The sequence below is a fragment of the Centrocercus urophasianus genome, unplaced genomic scaffold, assembly GCF_019232065.1.
Source record: "Centrocercus urophasianus isolate 14NV4802_14NV808 unplaced genomic scaffold, USGS_Curo_1.0 seq_11, whole genome shotgun sequence".
Classification (NCBI taxonomy): domain Eukaryota; kingdom Metazoa; phylum Chordata; class Aves; order Galliformes; family Phasianidae; genus Centrocercus; species Centrocercus urophasianus.
This window is the reverse complement of record NW_024884253.1, coordinates 65,088,163-65,114,238: the sequence shown is the minus strand read 5'-3', so window position 1 is coordinate 65,114,238 and position 26,076 is coordinate 65,088,163. Positions and strand designations below refer to the sequence as shown.

The window sequence follows — 26,076 nt, the reverse complement described above, 5'->3', positions numbered from 1 at the left end:
TTAGCAGGAATCTAGAGTAAGAAAAGCTGTAAGGGAATTTTGCAAATGACATGGTACAAACTACTTGTTCAGAGCAGAGCCACCTTCAGAGTTAAATCCTTCTTCCAAGTACTTCCATGAAAGCACTTGGGAGGAAAAGGCAACAGCCCTTCTTCACAAGAAAATCCACTGGAAGAAACGTAGTGGATAACAAAACAAATGTCTTGCTGAATCACTCCTTTTAGAGAAAATGAATAAATTAAGATGTTACCTGCTTTCTGTTGAATGGCAGTTATCTGTGAAATAATTTCAGCAGGTACTGAGATCAGGCATGCAGCTAAAGAATAACTGTTCTGTTATAAAGTTTTTTGTTTGTTTTAAACTTGAGATCAGTTATTTTGTAGCCATCCAGATTTTGACTGTTTTTTTGTTTGTTTGTTTGTTTTTTGTTTTTTTTTAGCACAGTATCAAGAAAAGAGGTTCTAAGGGGAAAAGACCTTTTCAATGACAAATATCAAAGTAGATTATTTATCTGAAGTTCTCCTTCATCTTCCAGTCATTCTGTAGAGCTGCAATGTGTTAATATACTACCCTAGTCATTAAGTATAGGCAGCACTTCTGATACATGAGGTACCTTTGTATATTCTATTGGAGAAAGGAAGAAATATGTCTTTTTCTTCCTTCAAGAGCAATAAACCAGCTTGATGTGCCCTTTTTGCTGAAGGAATTCTTAATATAGCTCCCTCTGCATCTCATTAATACCATTTCATGGTTTGATGGGAAGGGGTAGTTTAACTGTGACAATCCCTACAGCTTGGATACAGTGATGCCATAGAAATTTCTTTGCACAAATACATTAGATACACTAGATCATTAAAACAAAGCTATTCTTTCTTTGGGCACCCATTTTCCTTAAGGAGGAAGAAATCATGCTTTTAGAATACACTGTGTAGGAAAAAACAAGGTGTTTTTTTTTGTTGTTGAAATTTCCCATATGTATAGAAGGATTTTGGACAATATCTGGCTCCTACTATTGCTTTTACCACGTTTACTCATTTGATGCACTTATGTGTGAAGCCTGCATTGACAATTGCATAGTTTTTATTTTGGATTTTAAGCATGTATACTATAACATTACTTTTAGATAGCTATTAGATCCCCGAATGTAGTTACATACAAAGACACTAAATTTTGGAAATCTGAATGTCTTCTCTTCACCACCTAACAACCTTGTTATAATTTTTCTTTAATTCTATTGATTCAGTGTAAATGGGGCTTAATAAAACTGCAGAGATGATAAATCCTCCAGAGCATGTTAAATGGCAAGATTTTTCTGCAGTTTTTATCAGAAAAATCTGGTTTTCTAAGTTTAAAAAGAAAAACAAAAAGCAGAACTATCACCATCTTTTTTTGTTCAGGATGATTGTGTGTTTTAAGAAGTAAGACAAAGACAATGTAAAACAGTGTATTGATTTTCTGTTACTTTGCATTTCTGAGTGAATGGTAACCATTTCAGTAAAGCAAGCATTTTTTTGTTTACTTCTGTTGTGGTTTAAAGCAGCAGGTGGCTCAGCAGCACATAGTCATTTGCTTACTATCCCTCTTCCCATTGGGATGGGGGAGAGAATTGGGAAAAACCAAATAGAACATGTGGGTTGAGATAAAACTATTTATTAAGACAGAGAAAAGGAAAAGGATAATAATTATGACCTGTGTGTGTGTGTGTGTGTGTGTGTGTGTGTATATATATATATGTATATGTATATGTGAATGTATATAACAAGTGATGCACAAGCAATTGGTGTCATATGTTATGGAATATCCCTTTCGCCAGTTTAAGTCAGTTGTCCTAATTTTGTTCCCTACCAGCTCGTTGAGCCTTTTGTTGTGAATGGCCTTGGTTGTGTACAGCACTGCTAGAAACATCGATGTGTTATGGATATTATTTTTCTCCTAGAACCAAAATATTACACATATCAGACATTGAGGAAAACAATTCAGTTCTAGCTGAAACTAAGACAGCTTTCCAGAGAGCTTTTTACCTTCTGCTGGGAATCACTGAGCATAGCATTTTATTTCATAAATGGTTGTATGCCTCACAAATGATGCAGTTATGAAACTGTCAAGTCCAAGTGGATATGCATCATTCCATATGTTTTCTCCAGTGGACTGGAAAATAAATTTGAAAGTTCTGTGCAGTGTCACAAGAGTACTTTTGTATTTCAAAAAGCTTTAGACATGCATGAGATTTCAGTTGGAAAAATTGCATTGGAATAAACGTAGCAGATGTTTATATATATCTATGTGTGTGTGTATATATATACATTTATACATTTTAATGTCACTGTCTTCTTGTTTGTGTAGCAACATCACCAGGCTGTTGTAGGAAGCCCTTTGATGTGAATTTGGAAGTCCTTTGGAGAAAGAGAAACTGTGTAACTCTGTAATGCCGACCTTGAGCTTTCTCTGACTTCTTCTGGACAGATCAACCCTGAACAATGCTGTTTTTCTGTAAACCATCCGTTTATTAAGATTAGCTCTCACTAAGAGCAGGGTGAATCTTCGAAACTCAACAATATGAATATAGATACCGCATTTTGTGTCTGAGCTAAAATGGGCTCTCTTTGTGTAGCTTATGGTCTAGACAGGCAGAATATTTAGTTAAAACTCCGATGCTCTCTACATGGTTCTTGGAGACCACTGTCAACACAGAGTAGCATTTGAAACATTATATTGATGAATCCTGAGAGGCGATACATTTCTATACATCAGTAGTAGCAAAGACCTATTCAAAAGGATAATAATGGGACTGAAGGGGCTTGTAATTTCCTGAAAGAGACTTTGTGGTACACCAGCCTGAGCTTGGTGCTTTGACATGCTGCTCTATCAGCTCAAAAGCTATGCCTCTATCTTCTCAAAATATCATCCTGGGTAAATACTACTTTATGTCTCTTACAGCACAAGTTTTCAAGGTTTTAAGACAGGAAATATCAACATCTTTAAATTTAAAGATGTAAAATGTGTTTGGAAATGGAAATGAATAAAAGGAAATAGGAATAATATTTATCACTATCACAAGGTGGGAAAAACCTGTCACAGGAATGGATTTTAAAATCTATATCTTCTCCTTGCCCATATAATCCATTGATTTTTGCCTGAAATATATTTTCTTATTACAATTTTACTCACTGTAGTAAGCTATATATTCTTAATTATTGCTTTTCCCTGCACTAATCTGAAGTATTGTTCCTCTTTGCAAGAACTGTGAGAGCTCTGCCATGTTAGTGCAGTGCTGCAATATGGGCACTGAAGGCAGATATCTTCATTACTCTGTTGCACAGGAGAGAACACGGTTTTGGAAATTATAAGATAAAGGATAATATAGTAAAATAAGTAAAACCCCACAGAACATAACTGAATAAGTTTTATGATAAATGAAATATACGTTTGCATGTTACTGTCTCCCTGATTGAAGTATTGTGACAAGAGAATTTGAAATTGATACCTATCTGACATTCAAATGTTATTAGTAGCTTGGTTTCTAATAGAATTGTGTGGTATCAGCTTGGCATGCTTACATACAGAAGATTTTTTTTTTTTTTTTTTATGATTTTTCCGTAGCAGTTCAGCTATTCCTCCTCAGAAAAGGAGATAAATTTTATATTCCCTCTCATAAGACACTGGTGATAGCTATGAAGCAGTGTAGTTACTTAGAAACAGGCTTTACCAGTGTGTGCTGAGTGAACACGCATAACTTTTTTTTTTTTTTTTTAACAAATCATTAAAAAAACCAACCCTGAATATTTTCAAAATTTGACAGTAGTGGTCTGTTGAAATGAAAAGATAGTTGGCAGAATAAAAATAATTATGCTAGGGAGAAGCAGAGTAGAGCTACAGTGATGACCTCCCTTAATATGCTACCATAGATGTGTTGGAAATAATCAGACAAATTTCACTGTGGAGAATTAATGCAATAAATTTGTTTCGATTATCTGCACTAGAACAGCCTGTATACAGGTTAAATCTTCTACAGCTGGAATGGTTTTTATTGCATATATCCATACTTAAGCATGTATAGTGTCTATCTCTACTTCTCAGGTAAGAGTGGATGATGTATTAAAACCCAGTGTACTATAAATAATCAAATCCCAAAGAAAAATATTTAATACATCTGTCCAATGTGCCTGAAATATCTGTTCAGAAGAATTTTAAACCAGCTACTAAAACTTAACACAAACCGACCTTCCTGCAGTCAGGAATGCAGTTGGTCAGTCCATCCTGTACTGGGCTTTGCTGGGTCAAATGTATCTCCTTGCTGACTGACTTCATACATGCACAACCTTTTGTTCTGAAGTTTTACTACTTGTTTTTCTTGTTTTTCTTTCTTGCACAGTAGCTGTATAAGTTGTGAATACTGCTTTTGTAAAAACGTACTGGACTTTATCACAGAATCACTTTAGGGAGTACAAGAGTTGTGCCTCAGCTGAATGCTACATAGAAATATTTTTTTCAGTGGGAGTCTATTTTCTCAATCATTAGACAAAAACAGCGGACATCAGACAAAAATTGGCTGCAAAGTAAAACTTTGATCTTAACGAAAGGGGGAGGCTGTTGTGAAGAATGTGTTTGTATGGAAGGAACTGAACACTGATCCCATTTCCAGTGTTATAAGAAAAGAGATCAGATATCTCTTTATAGTATCTTCCAAAGGAAATACAAAAAACATATCATAAAAAATTATTGTTGAGACTGGTTAAAAGAGCTAATAGTAATGCTTTTATTTCTATGGATTATTTAAACAGGAAATGTTTCAAAGTATTAGGGCAAAATCATTAAGTTTCTGGAGATGTTTTATGTAGCTGTGGATTCTGCTTTCTATGTTTTAGTGAAAGATGTTTGAGAAACAGTGTAAACTACAAACCTTGTTCCAATTTTATCAGTATGTTATATCATCTCAAAGATTTTAAAAGCTTTAATAAATACTTGGTCTGCAAAAATGTAGTGATCTTTCCATGGTTGCTTAATTTTTGGTATGAATCAGAAAAGAAAGTGTCCCCCACTTTTCTTATACTGGTATCATGAAGCTGGATTCAAAACAGGTATTTCTTAAGAAAGGAAGAATTGTTTGACAACAGCAGAATTAAAAGTTATGCAACAACAGAGGTTCCTTGTGATTCTCTGTATAGTCAGACTCTGAAGAAATCTGGTATCATTCAGTTTATTTTTACAGTAAAAAAAAAAGTATTCTCACAATTTAGGATCTTTAAAAAACATGTTTCTCAGACGTTCATTGAAAGGGTTCAAACTTGGCCAGAGTTCTGAATACAGATAAATATACATCTCAGAATAATTATTTTCTAGAAGAGTCAGAAAATAACTATTTAGTGCAGAAAGATTAATATATAACTGTAAGGAAATATAGATTTGCTTTCTGTAGTTCTGCACCTTAGTATGTGTTATTGTAATACCAAATCTGCATGACATCTAGCAATCCCTGCAATGCATACTGGCATGAAGTGTGTCTAAGTGTGCCACAGAGCCATGTTACCGTGCAAGGGCAGTTATGTATGCTGTGTCCTAAACAAGCACATTGTCTCCAGCATTGTATCTATGGAAAGAATTTCAGAGAAGGTCTGGGAAATGCGAGTGGGAAAGCTTCAACTACTTTGTGGAGAAGTCAAGGTGAAAGATGCTAGGGAAGTGGTGTTGCTGCTGCAGTTTTGAGCTATGTGGCCTTTCCTAACTATTTCCTATTACCCAGTGGTCAGTAATAGGTTTGGTGTAGTGGTGGAAGCATCAGACTAGCTCTCTCAAGTCAGCTTAGTAGGGCTCCTGGGAGGTCTAAAGCCCTGTGAGTATGGAGAGTATGGAAGAGGCGATATTAAGAAGGGCAGAAGGCAGGCTATTGCAGAAGTAAGTTGATGAATAATGGGGTGAATCACAACTCTGTGTGGTCTTTCGAAGTGATGCTGTACGCACTTTGGAGAAGACTGCTGTTCTTTCAGGAAAATCTTGCTATTAAGAGAGCCAAAGTGTTGGAATAAAGTGCTTTTTTATCCTCTCCATTCTCTTTTTTTTTTAATGTAAAAGCCATGTCTATGGTGAAGCAGTAGTGCAATGGACAGTAAGAAATCATGGAATGCAAAAAACATGTTTTTCGCAGGCAATAGATCTTTTTTGTACACCAAGACTAGGAGTCTGTATTAAAATTTTATAAGCCATAATTTTCAAATTTAAGCAAAACTTTGATTTTGATGCTATCACAATCATATTGGATATTTATCATGGCTGAAATACTTTAAAAAAATAAATAAATAAAAATTGTCTTAAGGTGCACAGTGTTTCTAGGAAGGGCATATTTTCTTCCAAAAGCAAAAAAAGACATTACCACATATGAGGAACTGACAAGTCAGAAGCATAAACAATCTTTAATTGCTTATGGAAAAATGTCATAACAGATAATGTGCAAGATGGATTATAGTTTAGGCAGTGCTTCAGGCCTTCAGTCTGCCTCATAATCACAGATTAAAATTGGGTTAGAGTAAAAAAGCTGCATAACTACAGGATTTCTCTTCAGGTGATAATGTTAAAAAAATTCATACAGCTAATACCAAAATGTGCTTGACATTTTTTATGTTCTCTAAAACTCACTTTCTGTTTTTGTTTTGCATCCAATACAGCATAAAGCTATGGAGGCATGATCATAACAGATAAGGAGAAATTGATTTCAGAACAGAATAACAGATAAGTAAACAGAAATCCTGATTGACCTCAGATGGCTTTGGTAAACAGAATAAACACAAATAAATGATGTATGTATTTGGAATTTTAAAGCTGAAAATAATAGCAGTAATTTTGGACAGACTAGTGAGAAATAAGTATGCATAATGCTTTGAAAACAAATTGAGAATGCTTTTTAGGTTTCTAAAAATCCACAGTCTTGCAAATGTCCAAGCAAACTAGCTGTAAAATTTGTTTTTTAAATGAAAAACTGCTATCTTTCTAGTAAGAGTGCAGCCTTATTAGAAGATGAAGCCAGATGCAAATGAAAACTATGTATTAAATGAAATCACAGTGGTCCTCATTCTAAGCACCGTAAATGAGGAGCTAAGAGCTGTAGAAGAAAGCAAAGTAAAGGCAGCTAAAGATGGATTTGCTTTAACCAGCAGTCCTTCCTGATTTTATTCCAGAAGCTCTTAGAAGGACTGAAAAAAGCAGAGCTCTAAAGTAATGCTAATAATGAAGAAAGGAAATATTTAAAAACAAGATGATGGACCTGTTAGTCTAATGTAGATCTTAGAAAAATAATGAAATTTTCCCAAACAGGAATGTATAGCTACTATATATATAGAGAGAGAGATATGTAGAGAGACTGTATCTCTACAGAAATAAGGAATTTCAGTGTAGCATTTCAGTGCTTTCTTTGTAGAAATCCTATTTTCTAATGGTTTACCAATTACGCTCTTTACAAAAAAGCAATACTGCATTTAGGAAACTATTTCAGTACTTGGAATTATTGGATTTTATTTGTTCCAATCAGTACATCTTAAATCAAAAGTGCTGGTTGCACCTTCTAAGATTATAACAAAAGCTGAAAACAGGAAATTGTCAAAGGAATAATTAATTTTTCAAAAATACGTACACAGAAAATGAACTACTTCATCAAAGTAAGTCTCTGGACATCCCACAGGAAAACACATAAGCTCTGTTCAAAAAATATAATGTTAAAATAGTTGAACACCAGATTGATGAACAGTTTGAAAACAAGTTGAAAGGTTTACCCGATGCTGCAAGAAAAGCCTCCAAAAAAATTGGAGAAACTTTATTTACCACTGACAGTGACTGGAAGATGATAAATATTGGGGAAAAAAAAAAACGCAAAAGGGAAAAAGGGTAACTCTAAAAGAGTATTAATTCTCATTGTAACATAGAGATCAAAGGGAATAATCTACTCTTTTGATGTTCATCAGAAATCTTCGGATAAAGCAGTAAGGCTATATTTGGTGTTGGTTTAATGTCTAAAATACTAGGTCCACTTCTTATGTGAGAAATTTATAAAGTATCCTTGATAAAATGGAAAGGCCCTGGAGAAAAATCAGTCAAATATGTATCCATCACTGCAGAAATCTCCAATCAGACTTTCAAGGGGAAAAATAATTATCATAATAGAAAAGTTGTTTTATAACCAGACAGCCTGTATACAAACAGATACGCTGATGTATGACCTTTTTGTTTGTTTTTGTTTTTAGGATTGAAATTGTTCAGATTGCTGATGAGGAGCAGAGGGGGAAGTATAAGGGCTCCATTTGTTTTCTAGTTTCTGCTTTTTTTCAGAACTAGAAATTGATTAACTGCAATAGCATGTACCTTAAAATTTTCACGCTTAATGTTATATAAGTTGTTATGATGACCTCAGATTTGATTTGTTGCATTATATTTATCATTAAATTGCTAGCATCTAATTTGCATTTGAAAGACCTTCTTCTATGTATTGTTCTACAAACCAATTGTTGCAGTAGTTTTGAGGTGTTCTTCCAGAGGTGTAGTGATTTGTGGTGATTAGAACTTTTATCACAATTAATTTAATGTCTCATGTAAAAAAAAGTCTTACAATTATTGCATCAATCTATAGAAGCTTTTAAGAAATGCAGCGAATTTGCTGTAGATTATGCCTGAAATTTGATGAGTTAATTAGGCCTCCTAACCTGTTATCTTACCTTTCATAATTAATACCATAATCATATTCATCTAAACTCAATTATACAGAAGACATTGTGTGAATGTTTTTTTTTTTTTTTAAATGAAACAAAACATGGGCACAGTAAGACAGCTGTACACTCCTCAGGGTGCAAATTCTTTAGCAACTGATGCTGTAATTAAGACAGAAATTCCATGTCTCTAGTGTTTAGGGAAATTGCTTTTGTATTTATTAGAAATTCTGGACAGCGTTGACCTAATAACTACAGCCTCTAATTACAAGGTCCATACATATTTAAAAGCAAAGTGTCTCTCCTGAGTTCAGGGTATGAAAAATGTGTAGTCTGGTTGTTGGGGTGGGTAATGTTTGAGGCTGGGATGATTGAGTCAGACCCAGAGAAACATTTGATTCTAAAATGACTGAAATATTCTTTTTTTTTTCTTTTCTTTTTCACTTGAATAGAAAGCTCAACCACATTGCTGAGATTGAGCTTAACTCTCGGTATTCAAGGTATTATCCTGCAGATTAAGAAAGTAATCCTAAAAATCTAGAGAAAAGATGTAGTACTCAGTGTTACTTCTGTATCAAATCTTCTCATCTGTAAATTCTAGACCAATCTGTTCTTACTAATTAAGTTAGTTTTTCAGGACATATATTTGCAGGTGGATTTAATATTATTACTTGAAATAGTATTAAAGATACAGATATAGAAACACTGAGAAACTCTCTTTAATCCTGAGAGGACTCTGTTCTGTTTCCCTTTTAGGCAACGTTAAGCATCTGTTATTTCTGAATCTTCTCTGAGACCGCGTTCTTCATCATGTGCAAACACTATTACTCTGCTGAACTTTTTCAAAGGTGCCATTATTGGAAATGGCTGCAGCTGAGAGGGAGAAACTGTAGGATTTTCAAAATGATGTCCCTGGTCAGGAAAGAATACCTACCCAAAAACTGAAATAAATTATCAGTGTATCCATTTTTATCTTTAATATTCCAAATAACATAAAGTGAGATAGGTGAGACGAAAAGTATTGGACTTCTTGACAATATCAATGAATGTTTGATGTCAATTGGAATTGTTATTGATATCAGTAATTATGCAAAATATATATATTTAAATATAGCGATTTAACATCTTAAATGTTTTAAAGAGAGAGCGCTGCACATAAGGAAATGACTGTTGTCACATCTGGAGATATTTTAGCTTTTATCTTTATTTATTTTGACTCGGTTTGTCTTATGTATTTTATACAGGCAAGGCAAAAGCCATAGACTATCAAATGAAGTAGAGATGCGGGGAAGATTTTTCAGATTCAAACATGAGTGTTTGGGGTATGTGAATCTACTAAATTTACCTCTAGGTACAGGTGCAGTAAAAATGAGTGATTTAGTTTATTTATAGACCAGATGGTGCATGGCTTTGTACAAAATTGTAATGGATGTAGCGGATTCTTTTGTATGCAATGAACAATTTCTATGAAAAGTTAGCCATTTAAACAGTGTCTATTTTATTAGGATTTCTGGATATATGGTAACTTGCTTGGAGAGACACAATAGTCTGGCAATAACAGCACAGCAGCATCTGATACCCTTATAAGAGCTCTTATATTCAACAGACCCAGACAGTGGAAAGTGTGTGGAAGGTGAAAGTGATTTTGGAAGGTGAAATTTTTGGAGACCTTAGAGAAATAAGAATATTGAAATGAAACTGCAAAATTTTCAAAAGCTATGACAAACCAAAGTCTGTATCTAACCTAGTATGTAACTAGGTGCATTTGGAAGGTACTTTGGCTCTTCTTGGATCTCAAAATCAGTGTTACAGCAATACAACTACAATAAGGATAACTTCAGATCTTCTTGGTACTGCTGTAAATGCTAGAATATGTCATACATTTTTTAAACATAGATCTCATATTTGCTTTCTGATCCTTAGCGTGTAACCTGGCACCTAATCCATAGAGAAGGTGAAGTCCATAGCTTAGATACAGTACAGCAGTCACTTGCAGAGGAGTTCTCAGGACTCTCTAGGAAGCTTTTAGGAATGGTCCCTTGAATTATCTTCTGAGTTTGAGCTTTATGTTTTTATTTACTCTGTGTGTTTCCGTTTCCAGCTGTTTTGCACCCTTTGCCACCACAAATTAGTGCATGATGACATCATTGCTGATACTTGTAAAGTGTGTGATGGAAAAACTAATGTCAGTAGAGCTTATCTGTACTGCAACAAAAATTTCCAGTTTGGGTTCAATATTTACGAAGCCTCTGTCTGCTACATGAAAAATAAACCTTTCCTTTAACTTCTTGGCCCCAGATCTTTCATATTTTGGTAGCACGTTTGGTTTTAATGTTTCCTACTTTACTTTGAGAAGATGTTCTGTTTTATACTGTTTCTCCATTTATTCCTCTCTTTCTCAAGCTATTATGGAAACTACAATTTGAAGTGATACTGAAGTTGTATATTTTTTTCAGTGTTATGTTGTCGAGCTTATGTTCTGAAAAAACATTTTTTGCCTAAAAATTATCAGTTTTAAAGAAACGAGAAGGGAAACAATCTTTTCTACGATCAATAGGGTTGTATCTCATCTTCAAAGTCTTTGAAAAATAATCATTTTCCTTGAGATAAAAATGTAAAAACATAGAAGAAAATATATTCTATTTTTAGGTTTAGCCAAACATTAGGTGCATTATTCAGCTGTTAGAGATGGAAGTTGAATGAAGCATATGGATTGCCCATTATAATAAAAGCAATTTGCTCTATCTGAGTAATTTAAGCATAAAAAATTACAATGATCAATCTTGTATAAAATAGACAAGGATAACTCAGCAGTTTAATGTTAATTGTCTTTAACATTCCAAAGCCCATATTGATTTTTATATTAAATTTATGAAGTGCCTGATAAGGTACAAGATCTAATGAATTACGTACATGACAGCTACTTGAACCTTACAGAAAGAGATTCCAGGTCATAAAGTCAGCTGGTCAGAATCTTCACAAAGCAGAAAAATTGTGTTTAAAGTTATCTTTAAGCCTATCTTTTCCTTCTCTTCCCTACATTTCTTCTTCTTTTAATCTTCAGAAGAAAAAAAAAAGTGAATAACTGCTGAAGCTACAAAAATAGAGGCAAGGAGTACTTATGCTGAGGCAGACTGGACTTGTAGACCCCTGAAGAGCATAGGATGTTCAAAGGGCAAATACTTGGCATTATCTTGTATTCTAACATATGACAAGACCACTGCTGATCACTGTTATTTTTACATACTTTTCACAATTTTGTCTACAATTTTTTCTCATAGAAATTGAGCAGGCAGAACACTGACTTGTCCATGTGCTGTAGTTATGTGTCTTTGAATGGATTCTTTGCGTGATGAAAAATCTACTCTTTCAGAAATAGCAAGGTGAACTGTGAATGACAGTGTAACAAGAAAAGGACTGAAGTCCATTGCCATTACAAATATAAATGTAAGTTTCTATCTGCTAGCACTTCCTTTATAAAATAATAGTAGCTGTCAGTCAGCAGAGCTGTAAGATCTGATGACGTTATTTAAAAAAAAACATTTCACTGCTGTTTTCCCTTATGAGCAGTGCTGATGTATTTAGTTCATGGTGTTCACATGATGAACAACATGCCTTCTTTATGAAATCAAGTTGTTGCATATCACACCCCCAGCAGCAGCAGTGTAGGAAAAGAAATAAATAGCAATGCATTGGGAACAATCAAGCTGTAGGTTTGTCACTGTAATAAATCAGCAAGGCATGCCAGATTGTGTGCCAGTGCTGCTTAATCACCTCTCCGGTGCTTAGTGAGGCGTGGTAAGAAGTTGAAACTTTCCAGTGAATTTGAACTGAACATTAATTACCAGCACAGGATAGTTTTTGTGACACAGTCATGTCAGGGATGCTTGAAGCTCTGACTCATTTCAAGGAGTAGCATTGGTCTCCTGAATGTGTAAGGCAGTCTAATGCAGACTCTGAAGCTTACTTGGTCCCACGTCAACATGAAAACTTGGAACTGACTCCTAACTATTGCCTCTCTGTATCCCTAGGTCTTGCATCCCCAGTCCGAAGAAGCAGACTCCTGCCATCAAGTGGGTGGGAAAATATTTCATTTTTCCAAAGGTCTGCTGTCTTAGGGGCTTTTGTTTCCTTTAGTTTTGGCTTTCTCTTGTAGATTTCACAAAAGGACCTGATGGTCTTTGAGGGGTCTTTGATGTCTGGATCCCTGGGTGCGGGAAGTCATTGCTCCCATTTGTATTTTCTGTCACTGCTGTTGTGGAAATGAAGTTGCATGCATCCAACCCAACAAATCAGACTATCTGGGCTTTTATGAAAGCTTTGGCTTTAATGATACATATAAGTTTAAATAAATGTGTTTCCTGAATTATTTGATGATAAAGGGAAGAATGAAAGAAAATCAAAGGCAAGTGGGGAAAGTAATACGTTAAAGCAGGCTGCTTACATAGAAGTGCCAGAGTTTCACATCAAAAACAGTTATCAATCATTTTTGTTGCCCTTACCTTTGCTTTCTGGGCCTGATTTTAACTTACAGTAAACAGTGCAACTCAATCTAATGTATTTGGGTGTCAATACTACTTAACTCTAGTGGAAATGCTTCCCTGGTGCCCATAATATGTAAGAAAGCTTTATTGTATAGAACTGGGCACTCTGTCCAAATATGTTAATAAGCAACACTTAATGATTTTTCAAGGTGCAAAAGTTTGATAAGATGAAGAGTTTGACATCAAAGATGTCTCTTCTAAAGAGGGGCATTTAAAAAAAAAAAACGATATACAAGCAACATAAGAGGCAAGACCTGTAAGGAAGCTCAGTAGTTGTCTGTAAATGTAAAACATTCTCAAGTATCACTGGTAGGTTTAAAGCACAATTTTTCAAATATACAAATAATGACAAAGCTAGAAGACTCCAGCTTCCAGAGTGAAGGTGAGATCACACCTACCAGAGCTGACCTAGAGAGGGAAAACAGCCTCTCTTATGTTTTCAGAAACAGTAAAAAAGTATTAAAAAAATCTCTGAACCTGAAGGGTTACCATAGAACACCGGGGCTTTACTCATGGTCTCAAGTCAGTGAAGCAGAAGCAAGAGTTCAGTAGAACTTAGGCAGATGTTCTCTGAACTAGAATTGCACTTGGAAACCTTACAGTCTATCAAAGAAATAGTTACATCTTTCATTCAAAACCAGCTTTTAGTAAAATTAAAAATGCTTTGCCAGTGAATTTAATAAATACTAAGAATATGTCTGTGGATCTTCTGATTATTTTTTTTTCCACTTTTATTAATACCAGATTTATTTTAGTTAATAATGTCAGACCATTTCTATCTGGATAGCTTCTTTGCATCTTTTTGGCCAGCTCCTTTTCCCTTGTACATCATCAGAACAATCTCATTTCTTACATTAGGTTATGAAATAGAATTGGGGGTGCTGTTAAAGATGTCATCAATTCAGTCCTTTTAGGAGCTGAATCTGAACTCAGATTTTACAGTTTGAGCACGTTTGGAGATATATTAATGTAAGTCAAATATCTAAGTCACAATTTCCAGAGATATCAGTCAAAGTCTTTTCTCTGAAACTGTATAGCTCAAATGGTGCTATAAGTCAGATGAAAAAAGTATGAAAAGTAGAAAAAATAATTCACTTAAAGAAGCACTGAGTTTAGAGGCAACAGCTAGTAATGACACCTTTTGTATTTATTTCCTGTTCCCTGAAGTACACTTCTTCTAAAGTTACATCCTGTTTCCTTACTTAGAATAAACAATATATATATAAGGCTAATAACGCTTTACAAAGTGAAAATATCTCCTCTACTACATTGGTTAGTCACGTTCTATGTTTACCGCTGCCTGCATGTTAGAAAGGCACACAGTGACAGATTTTATCCCCAGAAGAGCTGCAGTTTTAATACATGAACAAAAGCATGCGAATAATAGATACAGATGCTAAATTACCTCAGAAATGTCCCCTTATTTTGGTCTGGTAAGAAACTATATTAAGTAACTATTGTGAGGAAATTCGCCACCTCTAAAATTTATATCAATTTTGCAACAGTAAGAAGGAAAAAGCAGGAGAAGAAAGTAGCTTGAAAAGCAAATGAAAAAAAGAGAAAATATTTCAAAATAGTACCGAACTTGGTAGTATAAGTTCTTTTGGTGCTATTTTACACATTTATTCTTGTCCAAAATTGTTCTTTAATCTTACCTTCAGTCCCTGTTTCCAACGGTATTTCTAGCTATGCAGTAAGAGACTCCTACTCTTGAAAAGCCCTTTTGAATTAATTGACTATATGGCTGAGCCCTAATACTTTAACTTAATTGTGATGCTTGCTCATTTCAGTGAACACTGGGAGACTGGCTCCCCTGTTAGGACATGGGAAGCCTAAATCATGGCCTGTGGTCAGGCTGTAGCCAGTGCAAGATTCAGGAACAGATGTCTTGCTTATGGACCATAAATTAACTTCTCTGTGGCAATGGGTCAATTCCTAAGAGGCCATGTTCTTATGCCTACTAGTGGTGAAAATTATTTTTTGTAGATATTTGATTGGTAGATCAAGTGGCTGGCTTGAAGTGCAAGAGAATGTGTATCAAGTGAACTGTAACTTATTCAGGCACTTTCTTCTGTTTCAATTTTTAAATGAAGCTTTTTAAGCAAACAAGTGCCAATATGATTGTCGATATATCCGCTAGGAACCAGAAGTAGACTGTAAATCTGAACAGTTGTATGTAAGGCCAAACTAAAGGAGGCCTGTACTCAAAACGTAAAGGTTGAACATGAGGAAGACTTTAGATTCAGACAAAAATTTTGCTGCTTTTACATGACTCTGATAGCAGTATATTTTCTTAGGTATCCAAAAGGTTTCCTAATTCATTTGACATTGGTGCTTTGCAGCAGGGCACCAGGACTGAGAGAAGGATGCAGCTAAGATACAGACTTTTGTCTCTCCCATGTATCAGTCTCCCTGGAAATACAGCACGCTCTTATTTCTATCTTTATCATTATGATAACTTGTTCTTTTTATGGCACAGAAGTTTGGAGGTGAAAATTAAAGTTTGTGTTTTCTTTAAAAATAACACGTATACTTAAAAATGTATCCTGTGATTTCCTTTCACATAAGAAGATCTGCATTCTTTACGCTACAAACTTACTATACCATACAATTTTAATTGGCTTCAATATAATTTAGTTGTCTCATCTGTTGCTATGCCTGATTTTTTCTCAGGTTAATGATAGTGCAAACCTGTTAGTTTTATCTTGAAATGCAGACACAGGATGGAGGCTGAGGGACAGTCTCCTTTCCTGGGTAATGTTTAATTTGCTCACTTTGAATGTGTTTGTTTGAAAGTAGATGTTATTATTTTCTCTTTTATTTCTTTCTGACTTGTTGGTGATGACAGCTTGGAAATGTCTTCTTAGGAGTTTTCTAAACCTTGTTCTCTAGGAGATAATATATTGAAATCATGATTTCTGTCAGAATTACTTTAATCTTAAAGGGCAGAATAATAATATTTGTTTTTCATCCCTAACTCATCTTTCATTCCATAATTTGTCTCATACCTTGTGACACAAATACAGAAGTAATGGACTTTTCTGAAGTTGCTAGTAAAAATAAGAATGTTTTCGGAATTGTAATACTTATTGCTTGCATAATCAGTGTCTTCCTTTCCCTGATTATCTGTGTAACTGTGAATTTAAAATAATCCTGTTAATTTTCTTTGTGCTTCATTTACTTTTTCCTGCTCTACAGCTCTTCTTCTGTGATTAAATGCTTATAGCTAGCTCTGAGATTTCCCATCTCCTGCTTACTTTACCTTTACCTCTTTTTGGAGTTTTTAAATGGTGTTAAGCAGCTACTGAGTGTCAAGTGTAGTATATAGTACTATCATTCTCACTGCCTCCTTTTACCTTGTTTTATTTTTCTATTACACTTGTACTCAGCTGTAGTCTTATTTAAACAACTGGTTATTTTCTTACTCTCTGGTCATTGTATAATTATAATTGCTTTTTTATGGTAATCAGTATTGTAGCTCCTTCTTATGTATTATTCAAGATCGAAAAAAAGTAGAGGAAAAAAAAGCGTGAGAAATATTTCATGTCTCCTAATAAGAGACTTTGCCAGAAAAAAAGCTTCTTGTTCTTTCCAGACCTTTAAATTTAAGAATCCACAATTGTTTCCCCCTTTTTTTTTTTTTTTTTTTTTTTTTCATGGAAATAGATGAAATGTCATCATTGCCTTGTTTATTTGTTTGAAAATCTAATCATAAGTTCCAAGATATTTAGACTCTCAGATCTCAAGTTCTAGGCTACATAATGAATTTAGATGTATATTTTAAAAGTTTCTTTTATTTTATCTTATTTTATTATTATTATTATTATTATTTTTGGTGCTACTCTAAAATGCCAAAATCTTTTGTAGTTCTTCTTGGAATAAATGTGTGCCAAATCAATACTTGTTTACATACTCGAATGAAATCTACAAAAGCATCTTGGCAATTATTTTGAAAAGGAAGAGATGAATCTGAAGAGAGTTTTAATTTAATATTTAATTAAGGACCCTGAAGCACAAAGCAGGAGAGAATTATTTATAACACAAAGCTTTGAAAGCTTTGAGTGCACCTTAATGAAGAGGAGGATCAGAAAAATGTGTAGCAGAATAGGGTCACCCAGAGGAGGCATTGATAGAAATATAAAAGTATTCAGTAGGGCAAAGTCCCAAATTTAAGTTGTTGCTGTTATTATTCTTTAAAGATTTACACAGAATCACAGAATTGTAGGGGTTGGAAGGGACCTCCAGAGATCATCGAGTCCAACCCCCCTGCCAAAGCAGGTTCCCTACAGCAGGTCGCACAGGTAGGCATCCAGGCAGGTCTTGAACATCTCCAGAGGAGGAGACTCCACCACCTCCCTGTCAGCCTGTTCCAGTGAACAGCTGCCAGAGGAGAAAGACACAAGAAGTATCATGAAACAGCCATAGAATGAGTGATACTGAAATATTCCTTTGGTAATACTAACAGACCTTTCAGTGCAAGAATAAAAAGAGTAAGTAAAACAATATATAGAAGATGTAGACAACCTGGAGCAAGCCTAGCAGGAGGCCACCAAAAGATCAGACAGCTTAAGCACGAGACACACAATGTTGTGCTAAAAGAAAAATGGATCTCAGAAAATTCAATTAAAGAGCAACTTCAGATAAGATTTGCCTGATCCGAACTGATAAACTTTCTTAAAAAAACTTATCTTAAAATATGCTTGTCATTATGGTATGATATGTAAATTACTTGTATGCTTAATACTTTTCTTAACTAAACTGAAGTATGTCTTTGTAATCCTTATTTCAAGTACAGGTTTTCTTCCAATCTATTTTTTAGTAAATATTGATCAGTTGACACTTTTCCTCCCCCCTTCCTCTCTCCCTTCCTCTCTCTCTTCCTCTCTTTCTCCTCTCTTCCTCCCTCCCTCCCTCCCTTTTTCTCAAGCATTGCATGTAGAACAGCTAGAGAAATCCGGAGAGTGCCATTTGGTGCAGAAAGCTTTTGAAATTTCTACCCTGTTTCAGAGCTGGGGAAGATATGCATCTACTCTTTATTTGTCAGCAAGGTATTATGTTCTAAACCTGAATGTCTTACAGTTTTGTCTGTCCATTTTCTGTAGCTTTCAAATGGCTTGTCAAAGATTTTTCCCTTTGGACTTTCAATTCAATTACCTTCCTTTCTACCCCTTAATAAAAATGTCTGCTTCAGCTTATAAAACTACAGCAATGCTTCTTTTTCTATGTGCTTGTATATCAGAGGAATATAAAATTGATTTTTGCTCTGCTGATATATGACATTCTGTTAACTTTTTTTTTCTGTGTAGATTTTTGTTCCCCAGTTTGTTTGTCTTCCTCTCTGTTTCCTTCTTGCAGGGTTCCTTGCTTGTGTTCCATTCTGCTTGAGAGTGTTCTTATTCCTCTTTGAATCTCTTCCAGGTTGGTTTTCCAATTCTACTTGCCACTTTGTCCCACAAAGGTTGCTTTTGACACTAGTTGCCTTGATTTAGGAAGCAAGAAGGAACGGAGAAAATATTTAATTCTCTAGCAGATAAATAGTTTAATTTTAAATTTTAAGCGTTTTGAGGTTATTGTACTCCGCAATGGATGTAATCTGACAGCTTTGATAGTAATAGAACAGTTTTCTTAGGAGGAATGTGTTGAACCTGTATTTACTCGGGACTCATAAAAATAAAACAATTTGTGGAATAGGTAAGGAAAAGGAAACAGTGGGAAAAATGTGGTTTTTTTTTTTACTTCACAAGAAAAATCTCAGTGTGAACAATTACGTGTTAGTGTGGACAGTACAATACTGAATGGCTTTAATTAATAAAACCAAAAACTGATTTTTCAGCATTTCCTTTTGTAGTGTGGTGTAGTGTGTATTCTCTTATTTATATGTTTAAGTAGAAAAGATTGTAGTAGTACTTACAAATAGAGGACCTAGTTTCTCTTAGTACATTAAGAAAGAAAAGATTTCCAGTCTCAAATCTCCAAAAATAGACCGTAAATTGGTCAGAATATGTTATTCTCAGAAGTACTAGAGCTATGATGCTTACTTTTTCAAAATTACTCTAATCTGTCCATAATGTCATGTAAGCTGTTTTAGGAATTTCTGAAAGCAGAAAAATATTTTTTGGAGTTGAGATCAGAGCTGAACCCAAATTTACAAGTCAAGGAACTTTAGAATTGAGATTTGGGAACTGTAAACCTCTGTAAAACCAGGTTACTGCAGTGTTTTCACAAGATTACTAAAATGTTTTAAGTTTCATGCTTACTGTGCTATAAGGTCATAAGATTATAAATGAATAATTTAATAATTCAAAATTATCACTAAAGTGAATATGTAAAATTGTTAATCATTTATCTTGAAGTTAGGTTGCACTCTTTCACCTCAGTGTGTACTAGAATGTATAGGGAGAGATATGTGGATAAGTCAGTATAATTCAATAACTTGTTTACATTTCTAAAGAATATCAAGTCAAGCTCTGTAAATTATTTCATAATTTCTCTGTTATTACTGCTACTATTCTGCTCTTGGGATTAATGCAGGGCAGTAGACTGTTACATGGAGTTAAATGGTGTGAAGTTGAATCCTTGGCAAAATGCCATCACTTCCTCTTTTTGGAGACTGTCAGACAGTGTTTTATACAGTGAAAATGGCAGTACAGAGAAAGGAAATGGCTTTTAGTCGCTGAGAGAGAAGTGGCATGAAGATAGTCAATCTTGTAATATGCACAGTCTTTAAATAGCAGATAAAACTTTCAAAATGTTTTCGGGTTTATTAGTGTCAGCATGGAATTTGTATAATTTACTTTGGAGAGAAAGATCTACTTCACACATGGCTGAGTAATATTTGAAATTCATAGTTATGTAACAGAGATAGCCATAACTGCAGAAAATCATCTTAGATTTTTGTGTTTGTTTTTTGTTTGTTTTGTTTTGTTTTTTTAATTTATGTGTGCCTAGCAATTGGCATTAGGTGGAGATTCATTTATTATGTTTTTATAAATAATCACCAATCTATATTGATGTTGGAGCCAATCCACGAAACATTTTCTCCTTCTCATGTGTAGTTCTCTACCAGGTCTCCACAATTCTTGCCGTAGGACTCCTTAGAGAGGACTCCTTAGAGACTCCTACTGGAGTCTTTTCACATAAATTAAAAATTTGCTTTCCAGGTATTTTTAGAGAGGGCATTTTTTTTTCAGGCAAAATTCTGTCTAGAATCCAGCTGATGGGCTGCAAGATCATATTTATTAGATGGTAATCAATCTGTGATATATCCTGAGCACTGGAATGTGAAGCAGTTATCTTGCAAGAGCCAAATTCTGATTGTTCAAGTATTAGAGGGGTGATGAAGGAGAACTCCCTTCAAAGGATGTACTTGTCCCCTCTGCACTCTTCAAAGGCCTATTTTGTCACTCTTGCAGCATGTATTTGGGTAATGTGTTTGTATACAGTAATTTTAAAGTTAATCAGAAATTCCCAAATGTTTGAGTAAACTGAAAAAGTAGATTGACAATGAGAGGGGTGGATGAGTGGAGCTGTTTCATAAGGGTAAGCAGTTTCAAACTGAAAGCTTGTTCTATGGATTCAGGCAGTGAGGGAAGTGTTCTCTTCCTTCTCTCTGGCCTGGATGGTAGAAAGATGTTTGTCTTTTCACAGAAAGGATTTGCACTGGATGGGACAGATAATAGAATCTGTCTCTGTATATCTCACTGTGGAGGCTCCAAGCAGCTCAAAACATGGGTGTGCTATATATTTAGTTAGACTTCCCAGTTCCAGCCCAACACAATGAAATTGATTTCCAGTTCAGAATTATGTTTGAGTCATTATTCTCTGTACAGATTTATTCTAAAAAGAATTATCCCGTTTTTCTGATTAAAAAAATTTCCTTTGTCATATAATATTTATTCTGTAGTTCTGAGATATTGCAGCTGTGCCCCAGTGTAAATAAGTGCAGAACACGACTCTCAAATTATAACAAACGCTATCTCCAAAGAATGGCAAGACTCAACAGAAGAATTAATAGATGTGATCACACATTCAGAAAGAGTGAACATTTTTAAGGATGTATTTCGAATGCAGGCTTTGGAGGAGACAACAGTGAACTGGGGTTTTAATCTTTATCCTTAGAATTTGAAATACAATTTATAGAAAAGCATATGGTCAGACTGAGATCCTCAGCTCTCTCAGCCTGTCCTTGTAGAGGAGGTCCTTTAGCTCTCTGATCACATTTATGGCCCTCCTCTGGACCTGTTCCAACAGCTCCATGTCATTCTTGTGTTGGTAGTCCCAGAACTGGACACAGTACTCCAGGTAGGGTCTCATGAGAGTGTAGTAGAGGGACAAAGTCACCTTCCTTGACCTGTTGTTCACACTTCTCTTGATGCAACTCAGGATACAGTTTGCTTTTTGAGCTGCAATCCCACATTGCTGGCTCATGTTGAGTCTTTCATCAACTGACACCTCTAAATCCTTCTCCTCAGGCCTGCCCTCAAGCCATTCTCTGCCCAGGCTGTATCTGTGCTTAGGACTGCCCTGACCAAGGCACAGGACCTTGCTTGGCCTTGTTGAACTTTGTAAGGTTGGCATAGGCTCACCTCTCAAGCCTGTCCAGGTCTCTATGGATAGCTCCCTTACTTCTAGTGTGTCAACTTCACTGCTCAGCTTGGCGTTCTTACTTTTGTGTTGATTTTTATTTAAACAGCAGTGAGTCATTAAGTGATATTTATGGCCTGTTGGTTGTTACAAATTATAAACTAAAATTGCAGTCCTCTGTCTATACTTTTTGCTGTATGTGAACATGCTTTCCTGTTTTTTGTTCATTCCTTTGTTGTATTTGTGGACCTTTGAGGAGTGTCCTAAAAGTAATACCTCCTATTTTGTTATGTTGGCCTACAATGCCAGAAGCTAATGTCAATGGCATGGCAGTAGAGATGGAGTCTTCTTAATAGTATTCCATTATATTTTGTTGACATGTGACTGATGGCAGCAGAGGGGAAGTCTGACAAAGTGGCAGCTGACGTGGAAGTGCAGACGGAGCAAAGGTGTGTCACTGAATTCCTCCATGTGGAAAAAATCACACCCATTGACATTCATCAATGCTTTCTAACCACTTATGGAGACCAAACAGTGAATGTGAGCAAAGCAAGGTTGTGAGTGATGCATTTCAGTAGTGGGGAGAACAGCAGTGGGTCACCTCCACTGATGCAGACTTTTGCAAGCGTGGCATGCAGGCTCTTATTCATTGCTGGTGAAAATACATAGTAATGGTGGTGACTGTGTTGCAAAATGGTATTTTGTAGCTGAGAATTTGCACTATCAAATAGTGTTGTTTTGGTTTTTCTATCTGTTGCAGTTTCCATGGAAATAAATAGGAGATATTAGTTTTTGAGCAGCCTATGTATGGTTCTGGCTGCTTCCAAATACATTCGTAAGTAGTTGTGAAGAATTTGAAGGTCTCTTTAATTCTTAGTATTTATCCACATTACAGAAAATCCCACTAATGCACTTACCATGATTCCTTCTTCATTTGTGATTTTTATCAGATGTCAGATTTTGACCTCACTTTGGAACTAATCTTTTTTTTTATTATTATTTGGCAGAAGGGGAAGATGTTTTATTCTGGTAATGGAATGTATTAGAGCTTTATTATTTATGTAATACGCAAAAGCCTTTCCAAACTTCTATAAGAGCAGTAATAACTCTTTGAGAATTTCTTTCTCCTAGACAAACTCATCTTCTTGTTAATTAACATTTTAGAGTGAAAAATGTCCAGCATAAATTTCACAAAGTAATCTCATATTAGACTTCATACAATAGAAAGAGCTGCTTTTCCCCAAGGGCTACAAAGTATTTTGGTGCACAAATATGCAGCCTGCCCATAACCCTTGCAAAATTCAATTACTCAGAGAGATGTAAACTGCATTTTATGAAAGCAGCAAGACATGACTCTTAGTGATTTCTGTGGGAGACTTCTACACAATTTAGAAGTGTTTTCAGTCCCACACTGAAGGCTGAGTGGATTTAAACCAGCTGAAAAGCACTGTCATCTCCTAGAATCATTTTGCCTGGAATATATCTTTCCTATTAATTTAAAATTGTTTTCAAAAGCAATGGATTTGAATCACTGAAACAGCAATAAATTCAGTCAAATCAATAATGTAATCCTGGTGATTTTTACATGGAATATTGATGCATATATTGCATTACTCACAACTCACTTGAGAAATCTCCATTATAGTGAGCAATTCCATAGCTGTTTATTGGCTGTATTATCTGTCATCTGAATTTTTGTAGAAAATCTCTCTCCAGACATGAATGTATGAACTATACTAAGAATATCCTGTCTCTTTGTATTTATTTATTTATTTATTTTTATAAAGCAGCATAGCTGTCTCCAATAATTATGGATTAGCTGATAGAATATAGTGATTTAACAAAGCTTAATTGTAAATAAGATTGTGACTTAACTTTCAGTTGGCAAAGTACACTTGATTTTTAGAGGGTAGGATTGAGGGTAGGATTGAACACACTCATCTAGGAGGCCTTTCCATTGAATCACGAGGTTCAGAGTCAGCTCCTTTGCTTTCTTAATTCCTTAACCATGAAAGAGCCTACATGTGGATGGATCTATGGTTTATGTCTAAGGGATTATATAGTCACAATCAACATAAGATATCATCTTAGGGAATACAACAAACCTTAAACGGTTTGTCACTTCCTGAAGTCTGTATCAGTGAAGTGTAAGGAATCTCTTCAGCAGGAATAACCTTAAGATGCACCTCTACTTGAGGGGAGATCCTGACATGCATCCTGCTGCCATGCAGAATAGCTCATGGGACTCATACTGCTCACTGTTTACGTGGTAAGATGATTGACTCACAGTCATATATTTCTTGACACCGGCCCTGAGCTTTTGAATCAGGTATATGGCATCGGTTCTTTCACTCCCTTACTTGGAGACAGATTTATGATTGTTACCTGTCTTAGCAAAGTCTTGAGTGACTGTGCTCATTATCTGCCTGAGTGAAGTTTTGAGTGCAGTTAGTATAGTGTAGTTTATCTGCCTGAGCAAGGTCTTTTACGTAATAGTCAGGTCAAAGAAGAAAGCTGGGAGTGGGTTTAGGGGTGTTTCTGGAGCACATGATCACAAATAGATGTGGAATGATTTATTAAGTACTTTTCTAAAGGTGTCTAGTATCTAGAAAAAGAAGATTTTCATTTAGATGAGCAATGCTGAGCTTTTCAACTCTTACGAAGAATTTACCTATGTGAGAAGCCTTATAAACAAAAGAAGAATTTGTTGACCAATCAATCCAGCCTTTCCTGGATCACATCTTAGACTGCATAAAGACTATTTTCAGAAGATTGAGGAAGAGAAACCTGCCACTCTACTCAACCCTGATGAAGTTGCAGCTAAAGTTCTGGTTTCTGGCTCTGGAAAGACATGATCTTGTTGAATTAAGCCCAGTATTGGGCCACAAAGATGATTCAGGGATTGGAGCATCTTTCTGGACACGCTGAGTAGTAAGGTGGAACTGATAAACCTAGGGAAAAGAAGGCTCATTTGGGATTTTATTTATTTGGATAAATACACAATGGGAAGGAATGACCCCTCCTCAGTGGTATTCCATGACAGGACAAGAGATAATACTTACAATCTGAAAAAACACGAAAATCCATGTGAGCAATATTGAACAATAAAACCCCACTGTTGTGTTTTTTTGTTGTTGGTTGTGGTTTTTTTTCCCGTGTGTTTGTTGTTGTTCTGTTCTTAATTTTTATTTTAATTGTGATGAGGGTCAAACACTGGAATAAATTTCACAGAGAGTTTGTGACTTCTCCACACACGGAGATGTTTAGTACTTGAATAAACACGATACTGGGCAACTTGCCCTTGCTGATACAGATTGAACAGGGGAGTTGGGTTTGAAGATCTGTAGAGATTCCTTCTGTCCTTAGTAGCTCTGAGATTCAGTGATTTAAAAGTGGAGACATTAGTTAATATTGTTTTGAACTATGCCAAACCCTTTCTTCAAGAATTACTGCACATACCCGTACAAGGAAAGGAGCTCTGCAGAGAAGGACCTGGATATGCTGATGGACAGGTTGGCCATGAGTCAGAACTGTGCTTTTGTGGCCAAGAAAGCCAACGGGATCCTGTGGTGTGTTAAAAAGGGCATGACTAGCAAGTCAAAGAAGGAGATCTCTCCTTTCTCCTCTGACCTGGTGAGGCTGCATCTGGAGTACTGTGTCCAATTCTGGGCTCCTCAGTTCAGGAAAGACAGGGAACTTCTAGAGAGAGTGCAACAGAGAGCTACAAGGATGATGAGTGGCCTGGAGCATCTCCCTTATGAGGAAAGGCTAAAAGAGCTGCGACAATTCAGCCTGGAGAAGAGAAGGCTGAGAGGGGATATTACCAGTGCTTATAAATGGATGGGGCAAGACTCTTCAGTAGCACCCATGGGCAGGGCAAGTGGGCAACAGGAAAAAACTAGACCATGGGAATTTCTATCTGAACATGAGGAAGAGCTTCTTCAATGCAGGAGTGACAGCACTGGAACAGGCTGTTCAGAGAGGCTGTGGAGTTTTCTCTGGAGCTATGCAAAACATACCTAAATGCTTTCTGGTACAACCCATTTGAGGGAACCTGATTTAAGAAGGGGTTGGACTAGATGATCTTTTTTCTAAACTCTATAATTATGTGATTCCATGATTCTGTGATATTTCCTACATCCTTAACCTCTTTTTGTTGCATCATACTGGAAATCATAGGAATACTTGGTATTTTACTTTCTATTCCTTTAAAGTTATATGTAAAATTAGGTCCAAAGTAACATGCTCATATCATAAGCACA

At 35.6% G+C, this 26,076-nt stretch overlaps 2 long non-coding RNA genes across 10 annotated transcripts in view; both read left to right on the top strand.

Annotated features, from left to right (window-relative positions):
• The first annotated feature begins 6,665 nt into the window (after positions 1–6,665).
• On the top strand, positions 6,666–10,902 carry LOC122168765. Its single transcript, XR_006171362.1, has 3 exons — positions 6,666–6,791; positions 8,229–9,535; positions 9,932–10,902. It is a non-coding gene; the product is annotated as an uncharacterized LOC122168765 (long non-coding RNA).
• A 1,100-nt stretch (positions 10,903–12,002) lies between these two features.
• The window catches only part of LOC122168741, a 74,180-nt gene continuing 60,106 nt past the window's right edge, over positions 12,003–26,076 (top strand). For 2 of the 9 annotated variants that reach the window (XR_006171355.1, XR_006171359.1), the window contains exons 1-2: positions 12,003–12,134; positions 12,719–12,791. This is a non-coding gene — a long non-coding RNA (uncharacterized LOC122168741). The remainder of the gene's footprint in view (positions 12,135–12,718; positions 12,792–26,076) is intronic. The other 7 variants (XR_006171358.1, XR_006171352.1, XR_006171360.1 and 4 more) reach the window with 6 other exon arrangements.